We start from the raw sequence: 21,856 nt of genomic DNA, 5'->3' as shown, positions 1-21,856 counted from the left end.
TAGTGATCATCTCAAGGTCCTCCCTTCCCACATTGCTAGGACCAGCAATTTTTGGCATGGTTTTTGTGTCTTCCACTGTGAAGACGGAAGCAAAATAATTGTTTCAGGTCTCAGCCATTTCCACATTTCCCATTATTAAATCCCCCTTTTCATCTTCTAAGGGACCATCATTAACTTTAGTCACTCTTTTCCGTTTTATATATCTGTAAAAGCTTTTACTATCTGTTTTTATGTTTTGCGCAAGTTTACCTTCGTAATCTATCTTCCCTTTCTTTATTGCTTTTTTAGTCATTCTTTGCTGTTGCTTAAAATCTTCCCAATCCTCTAGTTTCCCACTAACCTTGGCCACCTTATACGCATTGGTCTTTGATTTGATACTTTCCTTTATTTCCTTGGTTATCCATGGCTGGTTATCTCTTCTCTTGCCGCCCTTCTTTTTCACTGGAATATATTTTTGTTGCGCATTATGAAAGAGCTCCTTAAAAAGTCCTGCACTGTTCCTCAATTGTGCCACCATTTAGTCCTTGTTTCCAGTCTACTTTAGCCAACTCTGCCCTCATCCCACTGTAATCCCCTTTGTTTAAGCATCGTACTTTCGTTTCTGACACAACTTCCTCATCCTCAATCTGTATTACAAATTCAACCATATTGTGATCACTCATTCCGAGAGGATGTTTTACGAGGAGATCGTTTATTTTTCCTGTTTCATTACACAGGACCAGATCCAAAATGGCTTGCTCCCTTGTAGGCTCTGTTACATACTGTTCTAAGAAACAATCCCGTATGCATTCTATGAATTCCTCCTCTACGCTACACCCTGTGATTTGATTTGAACAATCGATATGTAGGTAAAATCCCCCATAACTACTGCCGTTCCTTTTTCACATGCCTCCATTATTCCCTTGATTATTGCCCGCCCCACCATGAAGTTATTATTTGGGGGCCTATAAACTACGCCGACCAGTGACTTTTTCCCCTTACTATCTCTAATCTCCACCCACAATGATTCAACATTTTGTTCATTGGAGCCAATATCATCCCTCACAACTGCCCTGATATCATCCCTTATTAACAGAGCTACCCCACCTCCCTTCCCTTCCTGCCTATCTTTCCGAATCGTCAGATACCCCTGTACGCTTAATTCCCACCTTGCAACCATGTCTCTGTAATGGCCATCAAATCATACCCATTTGTAATGATTTGTGCCGTCAACTCATTTACTTTATTTCGAATGCTGCGTGCATTTAGGTAGAGTGTTTTCATCCCAGTTTTTAAACCATGATTTTTAGTTTTTACCCCTCCTGCAGCCCTTTTATATTCAGTGGCCATGAGCTTGGTGCAAGATTTGAGGGCATGGTCTTCAAACACTCTCTTCCTCAGGCGGCCGAAGGCTCAACTCCGCCTCCAGTTTGCCAATGTAGCCTTCAGACACCTGAGGAGGAGTGTTCGGAGATCCAGAACCTTAAATACTCAGGTGGCATCAGAATGTGTGGCCAGTAACATTACATGAAAAGAAACGAGTCGATATGTTTTACACCCAGAATCTGCATTTAGCATTCACAGCTTAAATGGTTTACTATACAAGAGTAGCTCGATAGTATCTGTAGTTGTCTTGTTGCGATTCAGTGATTTTTTAAATCTGTAATTTCTTCTTCTGCTCGAGGTAGACGGTTGGGGTCAGGATGAGAGAGAGGAAACAGACAGTTTGATCAAACTACCTACAGATGAAAGTTGTGAGTAACTAAGCCACAAGGACAAGTGGATCAGACACACAAGAGAGAGAGCACATCGCGACAGAAATTAAATCAATGTCAGCAGAGATGGCACAAAAGGAAGGAGCGCTGCGACTGAAATTCTCCTCACGCCATCCCTCTGTGTCCCGTCCATTTCTCAGTGCCAACTCCACATCTTTTAATTTCTTTTAATTTGATGGCCAATAAACAAAGCCCCCGCCCCCACTCTCCCGCCCCCACAGAGCCATCTAGCCCTCATGTCCCTGCATTGGCATCAAGCACCAACCCTGCTCCAACTCCAGGCTCAGTCCGGCACTGCTCGGTGTTAAGTGCATTGCACCGGGTAAAGCCCAGTCTGCTCCAACCAGTGCCGGCCAGGGGTCCACCTCGGGACTAAACAGGAAAGTCTCAAGAAGGGACGCTCTGGTTGTTGCCCTGAGACTTCCCAGAATTAAGAGGAAGTGTCCTCCCCTGGCACCAGCTGGCTCGGAGGAGTCCGTGCCGACTGGTGACAGGATCGCTCCCAATTCCTGTGGGACATCTCGGTTCCAAGGGCTGTCACTCCCAGGGAGGGGCTATGTGTGCCTCAGTGGCACCTCCCCCAAGAGGCTGGAGCTCATGTCTGGAGGGTCGAACACAATCAGCCTTCGTATTCATGAGCTCTTAGCTAATCGTTTCCAAAGGCGGGATGCCTCCAGGAAGCTTCCTCGGGCTGAACCGACAGGGAAGGTTGATAGTGAGGCCCTCATCTCTGTTCCCATAGCCTCACTCTCAACCGAGGAAGATACCCGGAGGCATCCCACCTTCGGAAGCCAAGCTGGGAACCTGAGTCAGACCAGCACCTCCAGTCGTTTGGGCTTTTTCATGTATTTAACAAAAGGGTGAGGAGTCTAAAACTGTGGGTTCCAGAAGTCCCTTCACTTGGGGGTTTGAGTCTTTACTTGGGGTTTACTCAGGCTGTTGCTGTATTTATCCGACCAATTTCCAGGGCAGTTCGGGTAGACTCAATATGCACCCTTCAGTTAAGGCCAAGGTAGACAGCATCCACAGTGCCTCCCCGACCCTGCTTTCACACCTTGCAGTTTACTGTTATCTGGTGAACTTCAGTTGAGAAGGTATCAGAAGGAAGTTCACTGCCCAGTTAAACTAGTCCTGGTCTGCCCACATTTGGGATCCGGCGGACCTTTCTGTGGGGTTTGGTGCATGTCCCGAATTCCCCACCATCACTGGGGCCGGCTTTACTGACCAGCAGCCTAATGCCTCGCAGGTGAGTTGAGGGAGCAATCCCTGTCAGAGTGAGGACCACCTACAGAGAGCATCTACTGCAGCAACAAGCTGTGTGTGTGCCCTCAATGTAGGAGCAAGGTCTATCATCCAGTGGGCCTTGCATCGCCAATGGGCTTGGCCATGCAACATGAGGCTCCATGACCCAAGGAGGTGCTGCAGCAGAACCTTCATCATTCCCAGAATTGATGGAATGAATCGCAGAATTGATGGAATGAATCCCAAAACCGCTCACCCTCAAGCAGCAGGTTTTAAAAATGCCAATGCGCAGACCCCACACCCATTCACGGAGCGGAGCGAGCTCTGCCCACACCAGGTGGTGCTCCGAGCATGGCTCCGGCTGTATGGAAACCGCCAGAATGTGGGTGACGTAAGCCCGGGAAATGTAAAGATACTTGTTTCTAAAACTTCCTCCTCTCGATGTTGTCGCCCACCCCATCTATAGGCCCCTTCCACTCACCATCACCAATCCTTTCTTATATTTAAGGAGGGAGATGAAACATGTCCAGGGAAGTATAGATCAGTCAGCTTAACATTGGGAGTAGGAAAAATAATGCAATCCCTACTAAAGGAGAAAATAGAAGCACATCTAGAAAACAAAAATATAATAATGAATAGCAGCCTGGATTTCAAAAGGAAATGTCTTGCTTGACCAGCCTCATTGAAAAGGTAACAGAGAGAGTAGATAAGGGGAATGCAGTAGATGTCATTAAACTAGATTTTCAAAAAGCCTTCAATAAGGTACCACAAAATAGACTAAGATATAAGATCAGAGAAGGTGCAGTCAGGAGACAAGTAACAGATTGGATAGCTAGCTGGCCTCAAGACAGAAAGCAGAGAGTAGGGGTAAAGGGTAGCTATTGACAGTGGCAGAATGTGGGGAGTGGTGTTCTACAAGGGTCAGTGCTGGGACCAAGGTTGTTCACAATTTATATTCATGATTTAGACTTTGGAATCAAAAACACAATTTCTAAATTTGCCGATGACAATAAACTGGAGGGTAGTCAATACTGAGGAGGACTGCAACAAATTATAAAGGAGGACATTAATAAACTTGCAGAATGGGCATATAATTGGCAAATTAATTTCAACACAGAAAAATGTGAGGTATTACATTTTGGTCGGAAGAATAAGGATGTCAATTATTGTTTGGATATTGCGAGTCTGGGTGGGATAGAGGAACAAAGGGATCTCGGAGTACAAATACACCAATTGATGAAAGTAGTGACACAGACTAACAAGGCCATAAAATAAGCAAACCAGGCACTGGGGTTTATTTCTAGAGGGACAGAATTGAAAAGTAGCGAAGTTATGCTAAACTTGTATCGAATCTTGGTTAGACCACACTTGGAGCACTGTGTACAATTCTGGTCACCATATTACAGAAAGGATATAGAGGCACTGGAGCGGGTGCAGAGAAGACTTACAAGGATGCTATTGAAATGCGAGGGTAAGCCTATCAGAAAGGGATGAACAGGCTGGGTCTCTTTTTGCTTGATAAAAGAAGGCTGAGGGGTAACCAATAAAGGTCTTTAAAATGATGAAAGATTTTGATAGAATAGATACAGAGAGAATGTTTTCACTAGTAGAGCATAACTAGAGGGCATCAATATAAGATAGTCACCCACAAATCAATTAGGAATTCAGAAGGAACTTCTTTACCCAGAGAATGGTGAGATGTGGAACTCACTACCCACAAGAAGTAGTTGAGGCAAATAGTATCGATGTATTTAAGGGGAGGCTAGATGAGATATGTGTGCGCACTAGGTCCGTGCAGCAGAGCTGGACTCCAGTCGTCTTGGTTAACCCTTGCCATTGGACAAGACCTAGCTCTGTCGAGCCCGTGTGGTGGCTGGTGTGCAGCGGCCACCAGATGTTAAAAACATCCCTGCAGAGGCATCTTCCACCCTTGAGGATGGAGTTCGAGTTCTTCATTGAAACACCTGTGAACGCATCCTTTTTTGCTGTGGATGCAAGTCATCCTCGTTTCGAGGGACTGCCTATTATGTTTGATTGAGGAGCATATAAGGGAGAAGTGAATAGAGGGTTATCCTGATAGTTAGATGAGGGGAGACAGGGGGAGGCTCGAGTGGAGTATAAATGCTAGCATGGACTGGTTGGGCCGAATGGCCTGTGTCTGTGCTGATGTAATCATTCACCTCCATTAGCCTTTCCAAGGCTTTATCCGGACCGTAATGCTCTTTGCACCATGCTAGCCCATCATTCCCGATTAGGACCTGCAATGCAGGGCAGTAACCTTTGATACCCTGTCAAGCTCCACCTCCCCAAGCAGTGATCAGCAGCCTCGGGATGTGAATGGTACAATAGGACAGTGTAGACTTTCAGACTCGGTGAGGGGCAAGTCAGCATGTCTACAGACAGACTGTATGACAGTAGTCGGGTATTTCTACAGTCTGGGACCCCCTCCTGGGTCCCTCTGTCAAGTTGACTTGTTGCTTCCCATTGGTGCTTGAACGACGGGGTGACACTCTTGCTGCCACATTTGGCCGGGGTGGACATCATCATCATAGGCAGTCCCTCGGAATAGAGGAAGACGTTCGTCCACTCCTGAAGTGAGTACTTTGGTGGCTGAGTAGTCCAATAAGAGAGCCACAGTCTCTGTCACAGGTGAGACAGATAGTCGTTGAGGGGAAGTCTGGGTGGGACTGGTTTGCCGCATACTCTTTCCGCTGTCTGCACTTGATTTCCGCACGTTCTTGGCGTTGAGACTCGAGGTGCTCACCACCCTCCCAGTGCACTTTCTTCACTTCGGGCGGTCTTTGGCCAGGGATTCCTAGGTGTCAGTGATGATGTCGCACTTTATCAGGGAGGCTTTGAGGGTCTCCTTGCACCGTTTCCGCTGCCCACCTTTGGCTCATTTGCTGTGAAGGAACTCCGCATAGTTCACTTGCTTAAGGAATCTCATGTCGGACATGCAAACTATGTGGCCTGCCCAGCGAAGCTGACCGAGTGTGGTCAGTGCTTCAGTGCTGGGATTGTTAGCCTGGGCGTGGACGCTAATGTTGGTGCGCCTGTCCTCCGAGGGGATTTGTAGGATCTTGCGGAGACATCGTTGGTGATATATCTCCAGCGAATTGAAGTGTTTTTTGTACATCGTCCATGCCCCTAAGCCATACAGGAGGGTATTATGCAGCCATGTAGAGCATGAGCTTGGTGGTAGATCCATCAGCCTATCCTTGCCGCAAAGCACTGTCCCCCAGTCATCAAGTTCCATGGCGTGGCCCCCGACAACCTGGACCATTTCCCTTACCTCAGGAGCCTCTTGTCAACAAAAGCAGATGTTGGTGTGGAGATTCAACACCGCCTCCAGTGCGTTAGTGCAGCCTTCGGCCACCTGAGGAAAAGAATGTTTGAAGTCCAGGCCCTCAAATCCACCACTCAGCTCATGGTCTAAATGGCTGTAGTAATACCCGCCCTCCTGTATGGCTCAGGGACATGGACGATGTACAGAAGACACCTCAAGTCGCTGGAGATATATCACCAATGATGTCTGCGCAAGATCCTTCATATCCCGTGGGAGGACAGACGCACCAACATCAGTGTCCTTGCGTAGGCTAACATCCCCAGCATGGGCAGGTCACTTAGTTCGCATGCCAGACACGAGACTGCCAAAGCAAGCGCTCTATGCGGCGCTCCTTCATCGGAAATGAGCCAAAGGTGGGCAGCGGAAACGTTAAAAGGACACCCTCAAAGCCTCCCTGGTGAAGTGTGACATCACCACCGACACCTGGGAGACCCTGGCCGTAGACCGTCCTAGGTGGAGAAATTGCATCCAGGAGAGCGTTGAGCTCTTCGAATCTCAACGCTGCGAGCGTGAAGAGGTCAGGCACAGGCAGCGGAAGGGGCGTGTGGTAAATCAGTGCCACCCCACCCTTCCCCCGACGAATGTCTGTCCCACCTGTGACAGGGTCTGTGGCTCCCGTGTTGGACTGTTCAGCCACAAATAAACTCACTTTAGTCGTGGAAGCAAGTCTTCCTCGATTCCAAGAGGCTGCCTATGATGATAGATAGAGAAGCATATAAGGGAGAAGTGAATAGAGAGTTATCCTGATAGTTGGATGAGATGAAACAGGGAGAGGCTCGAGTTGAGTATAAACGCTCGCATGGACTGGTTGAGCCAAATGGCCTGTTTCTGTGCTGTAATCCGATGTAATCATTCACCTCCATAAGACTTTACAAGGCTTTATCCAGACCGTAATGTCCTTTGTACCAACTAGTCCATCATTCCCGATTAGGACCTGGAATGCAGTGAATTAACCTTCGAAACCCTTTCCAGCTCCACCTCCCCAAACAGTGATCAGCAGCCTCGGGGTGCGAATGGTACAATAGGACATTGTAAACTTTCAGACTCGGTGAGGGGCAAGTCAGCATGTCTACAGGCAGACTGTATGACAGTAGTCTGGTATTTCTACAGTGTGGGACCCCCTCCTGGGTCCCTCTGTCAAGTTGACGTGTTGCTTCCCATTGGTGCTTGAACGACGGGGTGACACTCTTGCTGCCACATTTGGCCAGGGTGGACATCATCATCATAGGCAGTCCCTCGGAATAGAGGAAGATGTTTGTCCACTCCTGAAGTGAGTACTTTGGTGGCTGAGTAGTCCAATAAGAGAGCCACAGACTCTGTCACAGGTGGGACAGATAGTCGTTGAGGGGAAGTCTGGGTGGTCCTGGTTTGCCGCATGCTCTTTCCGCTGTCTGCGCTTGATTTCCGCACGCTCTCGGCTTTGAGACTCGAGGTGCTCATCACCCTCCCGATGCACTTTCTTCACTTAGGGTGGTCTTTGGCCAGGGACTCCTTGGCGTCAGTGATGATGTCGCACTTCATCAGGGAGGCTTTGAGGGTCTCCTTGCACCGTTTCCGCTGCCCACCTTTGGCTCATTTGCTGTGAAGGAACTCCGCATAGTTCACTTGCTTAAGGAATCTCGTGTCGGACATGCAAACTATGTGGCCTGCCCAGCGAAGCTGACCGAGCGTGGTCAGTGATTCAGTGCTGGGATTGTTAGCCTGGGCGTGAACGCTAATGTTGGTGCGCCTGTCTTCCGAACGGATTTGTAGGATCTTGCGGAGACATCGTTGGTAATATATCTCCAGCGAATTGAAGTGTTTTCTGTACATCGTCCATGCCCCTAAGCCATACAGGAGGGTATCATGCATTCCTGTAGAGCATGAGCTTGGTGGTAGATAAAGGTCCTCCATCAGCCTAAATTTGCCGCAAAGCACTGTCCCCCAGTCATCAAGTTCCATGGCGTGGCCCCCGACAACCTGGACCATTTCCCTTACCTCAGGAGCCTCTTGTCAACAAAAGCAGATGTTGGTGCGGAAATTCAACACTGCCTCCAGTGCGCCAGTGCAGCCTTTGCCCACCTGAGGAAAAGAATGTTTGAAGTCCCAGCCCTCAAATCCACCACTAAGCTCATGGTCTAAATGGCTGTCGTAATACCCGCCCTCCTGTATGGCTCAGGGACATGGACGATGTACAGAAGACACCTCAAGTCGCTGGAGATATATCACCAATGATGTCTGCGCAAGATCCTTCATATCCCGTGGGAGGACAGACGCACCAACATCAGTGTCCTTGCGTAGGCTAACATCCCCAGCATGGGCAGGTCATTTAGTTCGCATGCCAGACACGAGACTGCCAAAGCAAGCGCTCTATGCGGCGCTCCTTCATCGCAAACGAGCCAAAGGTGGGCAGCGGAAACGTTACAAGGACACCCTCAAAGCCTCCCTGGTGAAGTGTGACATCACCACCGACACCTGGGAGACCCTGGCCGAAGACCGTCCTAGGTGGTGAAAGTGCATCCAGGAGGGCTTTGAGTTCTTCGAATCTCAACGCTGCGAGCGTGAAGAGGTCAGGCGCAGGCAGCGGAAGGGGCGTGTGGTAAATCAGTGCCACCCCACCCTTCCCCCGACGAATGTCTGTCCCACCTGTGACAGGGTCTGTGGCTCCCGTGTTGGACTGTTCAGCCACAAATAAACTCACTTTAGTCGTGGAAGCAAGTCTTCCTCGAATCCAAGAGGCTACATATGATGATAGATAGAGAAGCATATAAGGGAGAAGTGAATAGAGAGTTATCCTGATAGTTGGATGAGATGAAACAGGGAGAGCTCGAGTTGAGTATAAACGCTAGCATGGACTGGTTGAGCCAAATGGCCTGTTTCTGTGCTGTAATCCGATGTAATCATTCACCTCCATAAGACTTTACAAGGCTTTATCCAGACCGTAATGTCCTTTGTACCAACTAGTCCATCATTCCCAATTAGGACCTGGAATGCAGGGAGGTAACCTTCGAAACCCTTTCCAGCTCCACCTCTCCATACAGTGATCAGCAGCCTCGGGGTGTGAATGGTACAATAGGACAGTGTAGACTTTCAGACTCGGTGAGGGGCAAGTCAGCATGTCTACAGACAGACTGTATGACAGTAGTCGGGTATTTCTACAGTCTGGGACCCCCTCCTGGGTCCCTCTGTCAAGTTGACGTGTTGCTTCCCATTGGTGCTTGAACGACGGGGTGACACTCTTGCTGCCACTTTTGGCCGGGGTGGACATCATCATCATAGGCAGTCCCTCGGAATAGAGGAAGACGATCGTCCACTCCTGAAGTGAGTACTTTGATGGCTGAGTAGTCCAATAAGAGAGCCACAGACTCTGTCACAGGTGGGTCAGATAGTCGTTGAGGGAAAGTCTGGGTGGGCCTGGTTTGCCGCATGCTCCTTCCGCTGTCTGAGCTTGATTTCCGCACGCTCTCGGCGTTGAGACTTGAGGTGCTCATCACCCTCCCGATGCTCTTTCTCCACTTAGGGCGGTCTTTGGCCAGGGACTCCGAGGTGTCAGTGACGATGTCGCACTTTATCAGGGAGGCTTTGAGGGTGTCCTTGCAACGTTTTCGCTGTTGACCTTTGGCTCATTTGCCCTTAAGGAGCTCCGCATAGATCATTTGCTTTTGGTGCCTCGTTTCTGACATGCGAACTATGTGGCCTTCCCAGGAAAGCTGACCGAATGTGGTCAATGCTTCAATGCTGGGGATGTTAGACTGGACGAGGACGCTAATGTTGGTGCTCCTGTCCTCCGAGGGGATTTGTAGGATCTTATGGAGACATTTTTGATGATATATCTCCAGAGACTTGAGGTGTCTTCTGTCCATTGTCCATGCCCCTAAATCATACAGGAGGTTGGGTATTAGTCCAGCCATGTAGACCAAGAGCTTGGTGGTAGATTTGAGGGCCTGGTCTTCGAACAGCCTTTTTCTCAGGCGGCCGAAGGTTCTCCACCAGCCTGTCCTCGCCGCAAAGCACTGTCCCCCAATCATCAAGATCCACGACGCGGCCCTCGACAACGTGGACCATTTCCCTTACCTCGGGACCCTCTAATGAACAAAAGCAGGCTTTGATGCGGAGATTCAACACCGTTTCCAGTGCGCCAGTGCAGCCTTCAGCCACCTGAGGAAAAGAGTGTTCGAAGACCAGGCCCTCAAATCTACCACCAAGCTCATGGTCTACATGACTGTAGTAATTCCCACCCTCCTGTATGGCTCAGGGGCATGGACGATGTACAGAAGACACCTCAAGTCACTGGAGATATATCACCAACGATGTCTCCGCAAGATCCTTTAAATCCCCTGGGAGGTCAGACGCACCAACATCAGTGTCCTCACCCAGGCTAACATCCCCAGCATTGAAGCACTGACCACACTCGATCAGCTTCGCTGGGCAGGTCACTTAGTTCGCATGGCAGACACGAGATTCCCAAAGCAAGCGCTCTATGTGGAGCTCCTTCATGGCAAACGAGCCAAAGGTGGGCAGCGGAAACGTTACAAAGACACCCTCAAAGCCTCCCTGGTGAAGTGTGACATCACCACTGACACCTGGGAGACCCTAGCTGAAGGCCACCTTAGTGGAGAAAGTGCATTCGGGAGGTCGTTGAGCTCCTCGAATCTCAACGCTGCGAGCATGAAGAGATCAGGCGCAGGCAGCGGAAGGGACGTGTGGTAAATCAGTGCCACCCCACCCTTCCCCCGACGAATGTCTGTCCCACCTGTGACAGGGTCTGTGGCTCTCGTGTTGGACTGTTCAGCCATTAAAGAACTCACTTTAGTTGTGGAAACAAGTCTTCCTTGATTCCGAGGTACTGCCTATGATGATGATTATGGGGCCTTGGAAGTTTGGACCGTAGTTGGTCTTGACTGCGATGAAGAATCCTCGCATATCATGGCCATCGGCCAGCTGCTGTGTCTCCTGTGCTTTCTCCATCCACCACCTTTTTGTTCGGTCCCGGGTTTTTTGTTGGACCTCAGCCTTGAGCCGTCTGTAATGTTACTTTGCTGCTCCCATGTTGGGATGTTGCTTGAGGCTCAGAAATGCTCTGCGCTTGCGATCGATTAGTTTTTGGATCTCCTGATCATTCTCATCAAACCAGTCCTGGTGTTTTCTGGTTGAGTGACCAAGTGTCTCTTCACAGGCACTGGTTATGGAGGCATGGAGGGCAGACCAAGCGCTGTGGGCATTCAGCATCTCAGGGTCATCAAGGCATGCCAGGTTAGCTGTGAGGTGCTGGCTGTATAGGTCTCTCTTTGCTGGATCTTTAAGTGCCCCTGCATTGACTTTTTTGTGGCACTGCTTCTGCTGTCCCCTCCGCTTTGGGGCTTTTTAATGTCGATGATGGATCAGATTAGGCGGTGGTCTGTCCAGCAGTCGTCAGCTCCTGTCAAGGCGCGGGTGATGCGCACATACTTGCAATCCCTGGTCCGGACGATGACAGTCGAGCAGGTGACAGTATGTGGAGCGAGGGTGTTGCCACGATGTCTTGTATTTGTCCCTCTGGCGGAACAGGATGTTGATGATGAGAAGTTCAATGTTCTCGAAATTTTGTCAGGAGTAGGGTACCGCTGGCTTTCTCTATCCCCTCTCTGCCAATCCCAGAGGGCTGTGTCTTTGCCGACCCTGGCATGAAGTCACCAAGGAGGATCGGTTTGTTGCCCGTGGGGACGCAGGACAGGGATGTTTCGAGGTTGGAGTAAAAACCCTCTTTGGTCTCATCCATTGCATCGAGTGAAGGGGCCTACGCAATGATGACCATGGTGCATCGGTTCCGGGATAGGGTGAGTCGAAGAGTCATGAGGCGTTCGTTAACCCCGCAGGGGGAGTCTTTGAGGCGACCGACCAGCTCACTTTTGATGGCGAAACCGACTCTGTGAAGGTGCCGTTCTTCCTCTGGTTTACCTTTCCAGAAAAAGGTGTAACCTCCACCTTGTTCCTTGAGCTGGGCTTCCCCTGCCCGCCGGGTCTCGCTTAGGATGGCGATGTCAATGTCAAAGCGCCTAAGTTCCCGGGCAACTATGGAGGTGAGACGTTCTGGCCTGTCGCTGTTGGAGTTCTCCATGAGGGTCCTGACGTTTCAGGTCCCGAACTTCATGTTTACAAAGTGAAAGATGCCTGTGTGTGAGTTCTTTTAACGTGGGGTGGTCATTGCACATCGGCTACCACACGGGCTTAGCTGAGCAAGGTCTTGGTCCAGTGGCAAAGTGGTCAAAGAATACTGGAGACCAGGCACTGCTGTATGAGCATAATTGCCAACAGCGAGATGTTGGCCGCAAGCTCGGCGGCGAGTAGCGCCCTTGATTGTAGGTGTCCCGAGGCTTGGTTGGGGGCAGGCATTAGGGAGGTCAGTTGTCCGCTGGAGTTCCGAGGGATGTTTTAAAAAGTTTCTTCCAAAGTTTAAAAAATAAGTTTTTCAAAATTATTTAAAACTTTCTCCAGAGGTTTTAAACTAATTCCTCCAAGTTGTTTAAAAGTTTAAAAGTTTTCCCAAATTGTTGTAAAACTTTCTCAAGTTGATTAAAAGTTTAAAAGTTGATTAAAAGTTTCTTAAAATTTTAAGATGTAAGTCAGTAGTAGGTTACTCCCTTGGCACTGCTCCATGGGCACTGCCAGCCCTCTGCAGCTGCACAAAGCCCTGAGCAGACCACACCCAGAGCACCGTGGGGAAGTAGAGGCCCAGTCGTCCCCAAAGGGGGCCCGAACGCCCGGACTCCTCCGGGGAGAGGCCCAGACATCACTGGGGAGAGGCCTGGATGCCACTGGGGGCCCGAGCGCAAGCTGGGTGTATTGAGCAGTAGTTCTGGGTAGTTCCGGCCCTGGAGTACCTTCGGTCGGGATGGACAATACTACAGTCAGCACAGTCAGCCACAATGTGGTTCACCCTGACAAGTGGATGATCCACACTGAGATAGTCCAGAATATCTTCAGCACTTTGGGGCTCACCAGATCGATGGACTTGCTCATATCACTGGACAATCGCCAATCTGCTCGAGGACCTCAGGCAGTCAGGCGGAGGCTGGACAGCCTTTCGTTCTTTAGTTTCTGGACTCTGCTGCTCAGGGGTTGCCTGATCTCCAGGATGCTACAGAAAATTGCAGCATATGGTGGTTCTGGTTAACCCTTTCCTTGCCTCACAAACCGTGCTTCTCATACACTCGCGTGTTGAATATTGCCGGTCTGACTTCAGAAGCCCACTGGAGTCATTTCCAGATTATAAAGACAAGCCTACTTTTTTAAAGGAAATCATTATTTTTCATTCCAACATGCTCCACACATGGTTGGACACTGACCAACTGGTAGTCAGGGTGAGAAGGGTGGGCCCTGCAAGGGAACAGACTCTCCAACTCCCAGGACAAATTGATCAAAGTCAGTGTTATTCATGGACACCAGCGCCAGATCCAAACAGGAAACTGAATCAGCAGGATCTGGATTTGGACCTTGCCAGCTTCTGATTGGTGGCCTGGCTGTTGAGATGGAATGCCCATCAGGTTAGGATGTACCCATGGGTAATAATCACTTTATCACGTCTGTCTGGTCACTTAAGCCTCCTTTCTCATCGTCCTCGTCCACTTGGTTAGTGGCCAGCAGTGTGTGGAGAACGCCCGACTGAAGGTCAGCTCCCTTGTAAGCTGTTCCCTTGTAAGCTCCTCATCATTCTTCAAGTGACAGCATTTTCAAGCCACCTGGTTGTCTCTTGTGTCTTGTTGCGAGGGAAGTGAATGGATTCTCCTCATTCTGGGTTGTCTTTGGATGTCAACAAACTGAGTTCTGGAGTGTGCTAAAAGTTTACACAGCACGGGAGCTGGGTAAATTGTGCCGATGCATCCCGATAATTAGGTCCCCATCCCCAACCGTATCCCCCCCTTCAACCCTCCCATTTGGCCCATTAATGTTTCGGAGCTGATGTTTCATCCAATCAATGCTGGCTCTTTAACTCAATTCCAATCCACTGAGTATGGCAGGGACCAAAGGAATGGCAAATGAAAGGGATCACAGTTAGCGCTTTCAAAAACAGATTGGCGACAGTGTTTGTGCAAACCGAAGCAACACAAAAGTGAGAACTGGGGACAAGCCGCTGACTGGTTTCAAGTCATCGTCGAATGTTGGCTGCTGGTACAGAGCATCGCAGTTGTGTGGGACAGGCTGGATGGAGCAGCGGGTCTTTTCCTGTCCGTCATTTATGTTTCAAGTCACGTTATTTCAACAACTTAAATGTGAGAAGTTTAACATCTGGAAATAAAGGTGCAATGAAGATTAACGAACTTACTGTGTGTTTCCTGATTTGTGCACAGATCATAGCAAGGAACAAAGGGGGAGAGATGCGTTCTCCGATGGGGGGGGGTTACAGTCTGGGGATTGTCCTTGGGCTGAGCTACTGACTGGGTGAACTCTCTGAGTCACACACCAGACAGGGCCCAGAGACAATCCTCAGTCTACACATACAAACCTACAAAAAGACCATCAGTAGATAAAGACTCTCAGACAGCATAACCTCGCCTGCTCCTGTCCCACCTCCAGTAATGCTATCTCTTGGCACATACAAAGGAACGTGTCCAATTCAGGAAAAAAAACCTCTGGGCAATTGCTCTACAACTCCCTGAGGCTCCAGGGAGAGCATTGCTGCTCCAGTACCATCACAATCTAAAGTGGCCTCTCACTCCCTGTAACTGCTAATGTCCGCTCAGAAACCTTTCAACTTCCCCTGTTAAATGACTGTCGTGCCCCAGCACTCACCCTCTGTTACTCACCATATGTTGCACACGTTTGTTCCAGAGGGTGATGAATCTGTGACAAGCCATGGACTCATACAGCACGGAAGGAGGCCATTCGGCCCATTGTGTCTGTGCTGGATTTTTGCACGAGCCACACAACAGTCCCATTCTCTGCTCCCTCCCCACAGCCCTGCACATGGCTCACACCACCCCCTGCCCTCCCAGCACACATCTAATTCCCTCCCTGTTCCTTCCCCACAGCCCCACAAATGGCTCACACCACCCCCTGCCCTCCCAGCTGTAAGTGGTTTCCCTTAGGTGTTTTCGAAGCACCCCCACTTTGCAATAGTTCTAACACTGGGAATTATTACTGCACTGAACAGATGGATGAGTCAGGGCTGGTTACCTTGGCACTGCACCCAGTAGAAACACATCCTGGTCGTGTAATACAAACAAACACAGTACAACACACAGTCTGACCTGTCTAAACAGGCCCTGAACGCAAAGTACCCATGTTTAAAACACCTCACCTGAAAACGCCTCGGATATTGGTTGGGAGTACGCACAATACCCCATCACATCGTGGTTGTGATATTAAAAGATGTGTGTGAAGGATGATGCTCACCGATTCGCTGGCTCACTTGCTGCTGCTTGCGATGAAAAGATGTCTCTTCTGGTTTCTTCTCTCCGTCCCACATGAACGGTTGGATTCTTGTCGAGGCAAAGCAGCGAGGCAAGAGAGAGAGAGAGTGGCCACACGGCCTCTTTTATGTCTGTCCGTAGTTTCAGACCGAATAAAGTTTATTTCGAGGTGAGACTTCCTGTGGGTATGTCTTCTGCTTTTAACTCAATAAAGTTTTCTTCCTTTATTTCGAGGTTCCCTGTTTTTCCAGTGATGGGTTTCACTTCCGAGCAGTCTGGGCTTAGTGGCTTTCTATTGTTCTGGTATCTCATCCAGGTAATCGCTCGATCACTGATCAGTTCACTTGACGAGTTCACATTGCTTTACAAAACACAGACCATTTGCTCATCACCTGCGATGAATTGCCTTAGCTTGGCCATTGTCTTCCCAGAACCCCTGCCCATCATTCTAAGTCCATCATGGAGCCGCACCTGGGCCCCTCCCACAAACAGCTTCCAGCTTTTTCTGCGGTGAGAAAAATATTAAAACGCAAATTCTTGGGGATTAAAACACAATGTCCAGACCCTTGGGGATTCGTTGCTTACAGTCCTTACAGTCCCCACTATGATATTTCAAGAGTTTTCTAGAACATATCAACGTCCGCTGATGAGCAAGCCTCGTGGTTCCCAACCAATCCAACCCTTTTTACTTTTAAACACCCCGAATATACATCCCTGAAATACAACCGTGCACCGCACTGTTACCATGGAGATACATTCACGGTTCGTTAACTACGGCCTCCCATCGACTCCAGAACGTCTGACTTCTCTTTTTACAAGAAATACACAACAGGTATATCACAATCAAAAACTGTACAATGACGAGAGCATGTGAGCATATCTGGATCCACGGAGACACCTCCACACTTTTACCAAGGTCCCACCAGGGCGGGGCATTTATCCCTTTAATTCTTTCCCCTGTGTCCCGGTTTGTCTGTTCCAGCGTGAAATAATGTTTTTGGGGTTAGCTCGATGGCCTTTAATAACGTTGTTCGGTGTCCCGACAGAAAAGGAATCTGATTCCCGAACTGGGTAATGTACTGTTGCAGGTTCGGGATCGTGTCGTTTACCGTAATGTGTTCCGTGGATGGCTCTGGGATCGGAATAATACGTTCCTGTGTCACTTGAACTTCGGCGTGGGGTTTGAAGCGGAAAGTGCTGTCATTGCCGGACACCAAGTGTCCCGGTGCACTCGATACCGGTCCACACTCGTGGTTACGCAGTATGTCCTGTCACCCACATATGCTACCTGAGGTGGGACGTGTCTCTGGGCCCTCACCTCCATGGGGCAATTGATGAGCTCTCGACTCTCGGATTTAAACCCACACTCTGGCCGATCGAACACGTTCAAATGCTGGGGACATGATATGACATGTGCACCCCTGCTCTGGCACCCCTTGAGGTCAGTGCCGGGCATGGCGTGCTCCCACTTTATAACAAATGGTGGGACTGTATGATACCGCACGTGCACCCCATCCCGTACGCCCCCAATGTTCTCCACCCTGTATACCGGCGCTGGTTGTGATGTCCCACCCATTATCGACATACGTAACACTATCCCCATGATTGAGTGGTTGGACTGACCACAATCCACTGGGACTGAGTAGGCTTCAGAGGCTAGACACAGCTGACACGGGCTCATCGAATTACTGTACGGGCTGAGCGCTGCGAGGTGCTGGTTGCTGATCCATGACGGGACGTGACCTTGCTGGAGGTCCTCTAAATTACTGCGCCCCTCGCTCAGCAACCAGGCACCGTACAACACGCACACTTCGTTTCATGCTGCCTGCACCGAGGGATTCCTGTCCTCCCGTATTAATGCAGTTACAGTCTTTGCGTGTGTCTCCAGCTCTGCGATAACCTTTAAATGGACAGTCATTGCCTGGTCCTCCTCTAACTCCGACCCTACCACCACGTTCCCTTCCCCAGGATTTTCCACAGCTGGTCCTTTAAACCACTGATCTGCAGCTGCACGGTGTCCATGCTGTTGACCAGAGATGTACCCGCACTAAACGCAGTAGTGACCTCATTGAGCACCCCTCGCCTCTGCCTCCCCGGACTAACATTATCCCTCACTCCCATATCATGCAATCTTCCCCGACTCACATCCCCGTAACTGAGTTCAAAGAACTGGCGGAACATTTCTCTAATGAGCGCCTCATACAGCTGCTCAGTTTATTTTAGACACCAGTCGGGCAGATGTTCCGCGGTTAGGTTTAACATGACCGACACGACTGTGTAATGCAACTCCTGGAATAAAACCTTTCCGGTCGGGACTAAAACTAAACCATTCCCTGGGCCTGGTGTGGTGGTGGGACACCTAACTTCTGTCACCTGTACCGGTGGGGCTGTGGGCAGGGGCTTCCTCTTGTGTGCTACACGTTCAGTGGTTTTTATTGTGTTGGAATCACGCAGGAGTCCATACTCCGATCCCATCTGATCCCAGCCCCGACGTCCTGCCATTGCCTCGAAAAGGCAATCGACACACCCGCTGGGCAGATCCTCTCCGACCCCCACATGCACACACAAATTCCCTGTTCCTCCTGCCACCACTTGTCCCAGCACACATCCACTCCACCCTTTGACCCCGTGATCTGTCGGTACGTATCGTTCCCCAGTCGTTCCCAGTCCGCTGTCTGGTTCCCCGTGTCCTGACTAAATTTCCTGAGCAACCACCTTCCCAGGGTAATGTGTCCCTTGCACTTCAAGCATACGCGCTTGCCCTCGGTCACCCTAACCCGTGTGGCTGTGACCTTCAGTATGGGACACGGTATGGAAGCCTCACCGTATGTGAACCTGACGTGGCTGGAGTATTTCGTAGAATTCGACCCAAACCACCCTGGCCTCCTTCCCTCGTGGAAGTAGGCTGTCATCCCGTCCGTGTCCCCTGTCCCACCCCCCTGTGTGAGGGTGGGTCTGTTTCCCCCAGTACATCCGTAGAGGAAGGACAACTCGGTGACTCCCCTCCTGCTGTACCCTGTTCCGGCCAAGCTCCAAAGAACGATTACCAGGGTTGTCTCCATCTTTCTCTCGGCTTCCTGTGAAGATACAAAGAAACAACAACCTTTCTGTGAGAGGGTATACCTCCACAGGTCTGGCTTCATCAGAACACACTTTGTAAAACATGAAACTGAGAAGGAAACTATATACACCGCCACCGGTCTCTGGGTGGTCCCGCTCGGTCTCTACGACCTGGGCCTTTTATGGTTCCTCGGTGGTGGGATCCTGCTATTCCTCCTAACCACCACCACCATGTGCTCCTCGCTGCTCAAACTATGGGAGGAAGACCTGTGTCCACCATGCTGTTTATAGCGCCTTGGTGCTTCTTTCTGTTTCTCGCTCTTTCCCCCGGGTTAAACAACTTGCACTGGTTCACATGAAACCACTTTGTGCGCTTCGGAAGCTTAACCGCGTACACCATGGGACTGGCCTTATCAATGATGCTGTAGGGTCCCAGGTACAAAGGCTCACACGTGCCCACCTGAACGTAATTGCGGACCATGACCTGATCCCCGACCTTCCACTCGTGGGTTCTCCGGGGATCGAGCAACAACCGATTGCTCCAGTGCTGCTTCCCCATGTTGCTGGCAGCTTGCCAATGAATCTGTTTCAAGTGTTCGAACAAATCCTTGACAAACTTGTGCCAGTTTACCTCTCTCACCTGCCCCGCTGTGAGAACCAGCACCAGAACATGGGTGGGCGTGCGCATGACCCGACCAGTCATGAGCTCATGCAGGGAATACCCAGTGCTTCTGGAGAGGCTGGCTCGGACCCCCATCAGGTCAAACGGCAGGACCTCAAAGCACCTTTTCAACGATTATCCTGTTTCCTTCTGCAGCCTTTCTTTGATGGTCCGATTAAGTCGCTCCACAACCCCCGATGACTGAGTTGTGAGCCACATGCCATTTCCCTTCTATCCCTGGCACTTACAAGGTAGCCTGCATGACCTGCCCTGTGAAGTGGCTCCCCTGGTCAGACTCCACAATCTGTGGCAGTCCCCACCTAGAGAACACTTCCCTCACCAAGATCCTTGCCGTCACCAACGTCGTAGCTGATCGGCAAGGGAAGGCTTCAACCCACTTTGAGAAAACTTCCACTCGGACCAAACAATATTGTAACCACCCTTTGCGGTGGGAAATGGCCCGATGTAATCGACCTGTACCGACTAGTCCCTCTACCCTTTTCATGAGTCCCATGGGAACCTTTCTTTTCTGGGGATTGGGGTTGTTCGCTGAGCACACCAGGCAGTCAGCACAAAAATCGCGGTCATCCTCCCTCAGTTGTGGCCACCACCCTGCCTGTTCTACCCCCTGCCAGATAATCTCCGGCCCTGGCTGTCCCACTCCTGGGCCCCCGTGGGCTATCTGGAGGAATTCCCTCTGGTGCTGTTCTGGAACCACCCACTGATCTCCCCTGAAAAGCATTCCCTCATTTAAAGTAATGCCCACTACCCCGAACGGGCCTTCTACCTTTTCTCCCCTAGCCAGCTACTCCAGGACAACCTTGAGGACGGAATCCTGTGCCTGGACTTTCCTCAAGTCCGGGGCCACGCTACCCCTACACTCCCTTGTGTTCCCCCTTTGTCCCGGATCGCTGCTACTGGGCTGGACCCATATGGGTCCCAAAACTCTCCTGTTTTGGCTCCCTCCTTGGCTAACCCATCAGCCTTTTGGTTGCCTTCCCCTTTGGGCTCTGTCTTGGAATGGGCCTTTATTTTATGAATGTAATGGCTTCCCTGGGTTCCCGTGGCCTCGAAGATCCTTTGTAACAGTGGTTTGGTTGCTCAGAGCTTCCCGTCTGTGGATGTGAAACCGCGACGAGACCAGATGGCCAAGTATTCGGTGCATGAATTGCATGTGAACGTGGAATCCGAGCAGATGGTGTATGGGGTCGGGAACTTGTCGGCGTGGTAACGACGGACACCACCGCCGATAGTTCGACGTGCTGAGTGTTCAGGGTGCTCGGGAGTTTAATGGCCCTTGCAATGGCTGCCGTCAGGTCATAAATCCCACACCCGGTGAAACGCTCCCCTGCTACCACCGAACTGGATCCGTCGACATATATTCCTCGGCCCGTGGGGTGTAACCCGGCCTGAAATCCTATGTCTACGTCCCATACTCCCTCCACCGTACACTTATGGGCCGCCCCTGCATACATCATGTTAGCTGCCAGCTTGGGCTCACACAGGCCTTGCACTCTCAGATACATTTGTGAGAGCGATAAAGTCCAGTGAGCAATGTGAGCACTGCTCACCGTGCCGTCCTTTATCCTCCCATCTAATAACGTCTGAGTGGGGGTATGGTGGGTCAGTAGAATGATCTGGGATGACCCCATGAAGAGCTGGGAGTGCTTCACGGCCCAATGCGTGGCAAGGAGATGCCTCTCGCAATTGGAGTATCCCCGTTCTACATTTGTGAGGACACTTGAGGAGTACACCACGGGTCGCAGTTTGCCGTGCCGCGCCTGGAGCAGTACTGCGCTCAAACTGTCCCCGCTGGCTGCTGCTTCTAAAAAGAAGTCCTCCCCACCATTAATCGCCCCCAGTGTGGCTGCCGTCTGCAGGTCTCCCTTGAGATGATTGAATGTCGCTGTGCAGTCCTCATCCCACTCCCATCCCACTCCCATCCCACTCCCATCCGACCCCCTCGCGGAGCAGCCAAAGTAGAGGGGCTGCCGTGGTGGCATAATCCTCAATTAAATCCCTGCAGTACCCCGTGAACCCCAGGAAGGATCTCAGCCCCGTCACGGTCATGGGGGTTGGTGACTCCTGTACCACCTTCCGTTTGGCCTCGTCTATAGCCCTTTCCCCAGCCCTCACGGTCAGCCCGAGGAATTTCACTTCCTTCTGACCGATCTGAGCTTTCTTGGGATTGACCTTGAACCCGGTGTCCTCCACCAGCTCCAGCAGCTCAGCCAGCAGCGGACCATGCTCCTCCCCCTCGCTGTAGAACAAAAGCAGGTCATCGCCATACTGCACCTGCTGGGGCCTGCTGAAACCCGTTAAACTGTTGGCCATACACTGGTGAAAGATGGAGGGGCGGTTGTGGAAACCCTGGGGAAGGCATGTCCAGATATATTGTTGCTCTTTAAATGTGAAGGCGAACTTG

Source organism: Pristiophorus japonicus, chromosome 3, assembly GCF_044704955.1.
Source record: "Pristiophorus japonicus isolate sPriJap1 chromosome 3, sPriJap1.hap1, whole genome shotgun sequence".
In the NCBI taxonomy this organism is placed as follows: Eukaryota; Metazoa; Chordata; class Chondrichthyes; family Pristiophoridae; genus Pristiophorus; species Pristiophorus japonicus.
Note: the sequence above shows the minus strand (reverse complement) of the source record.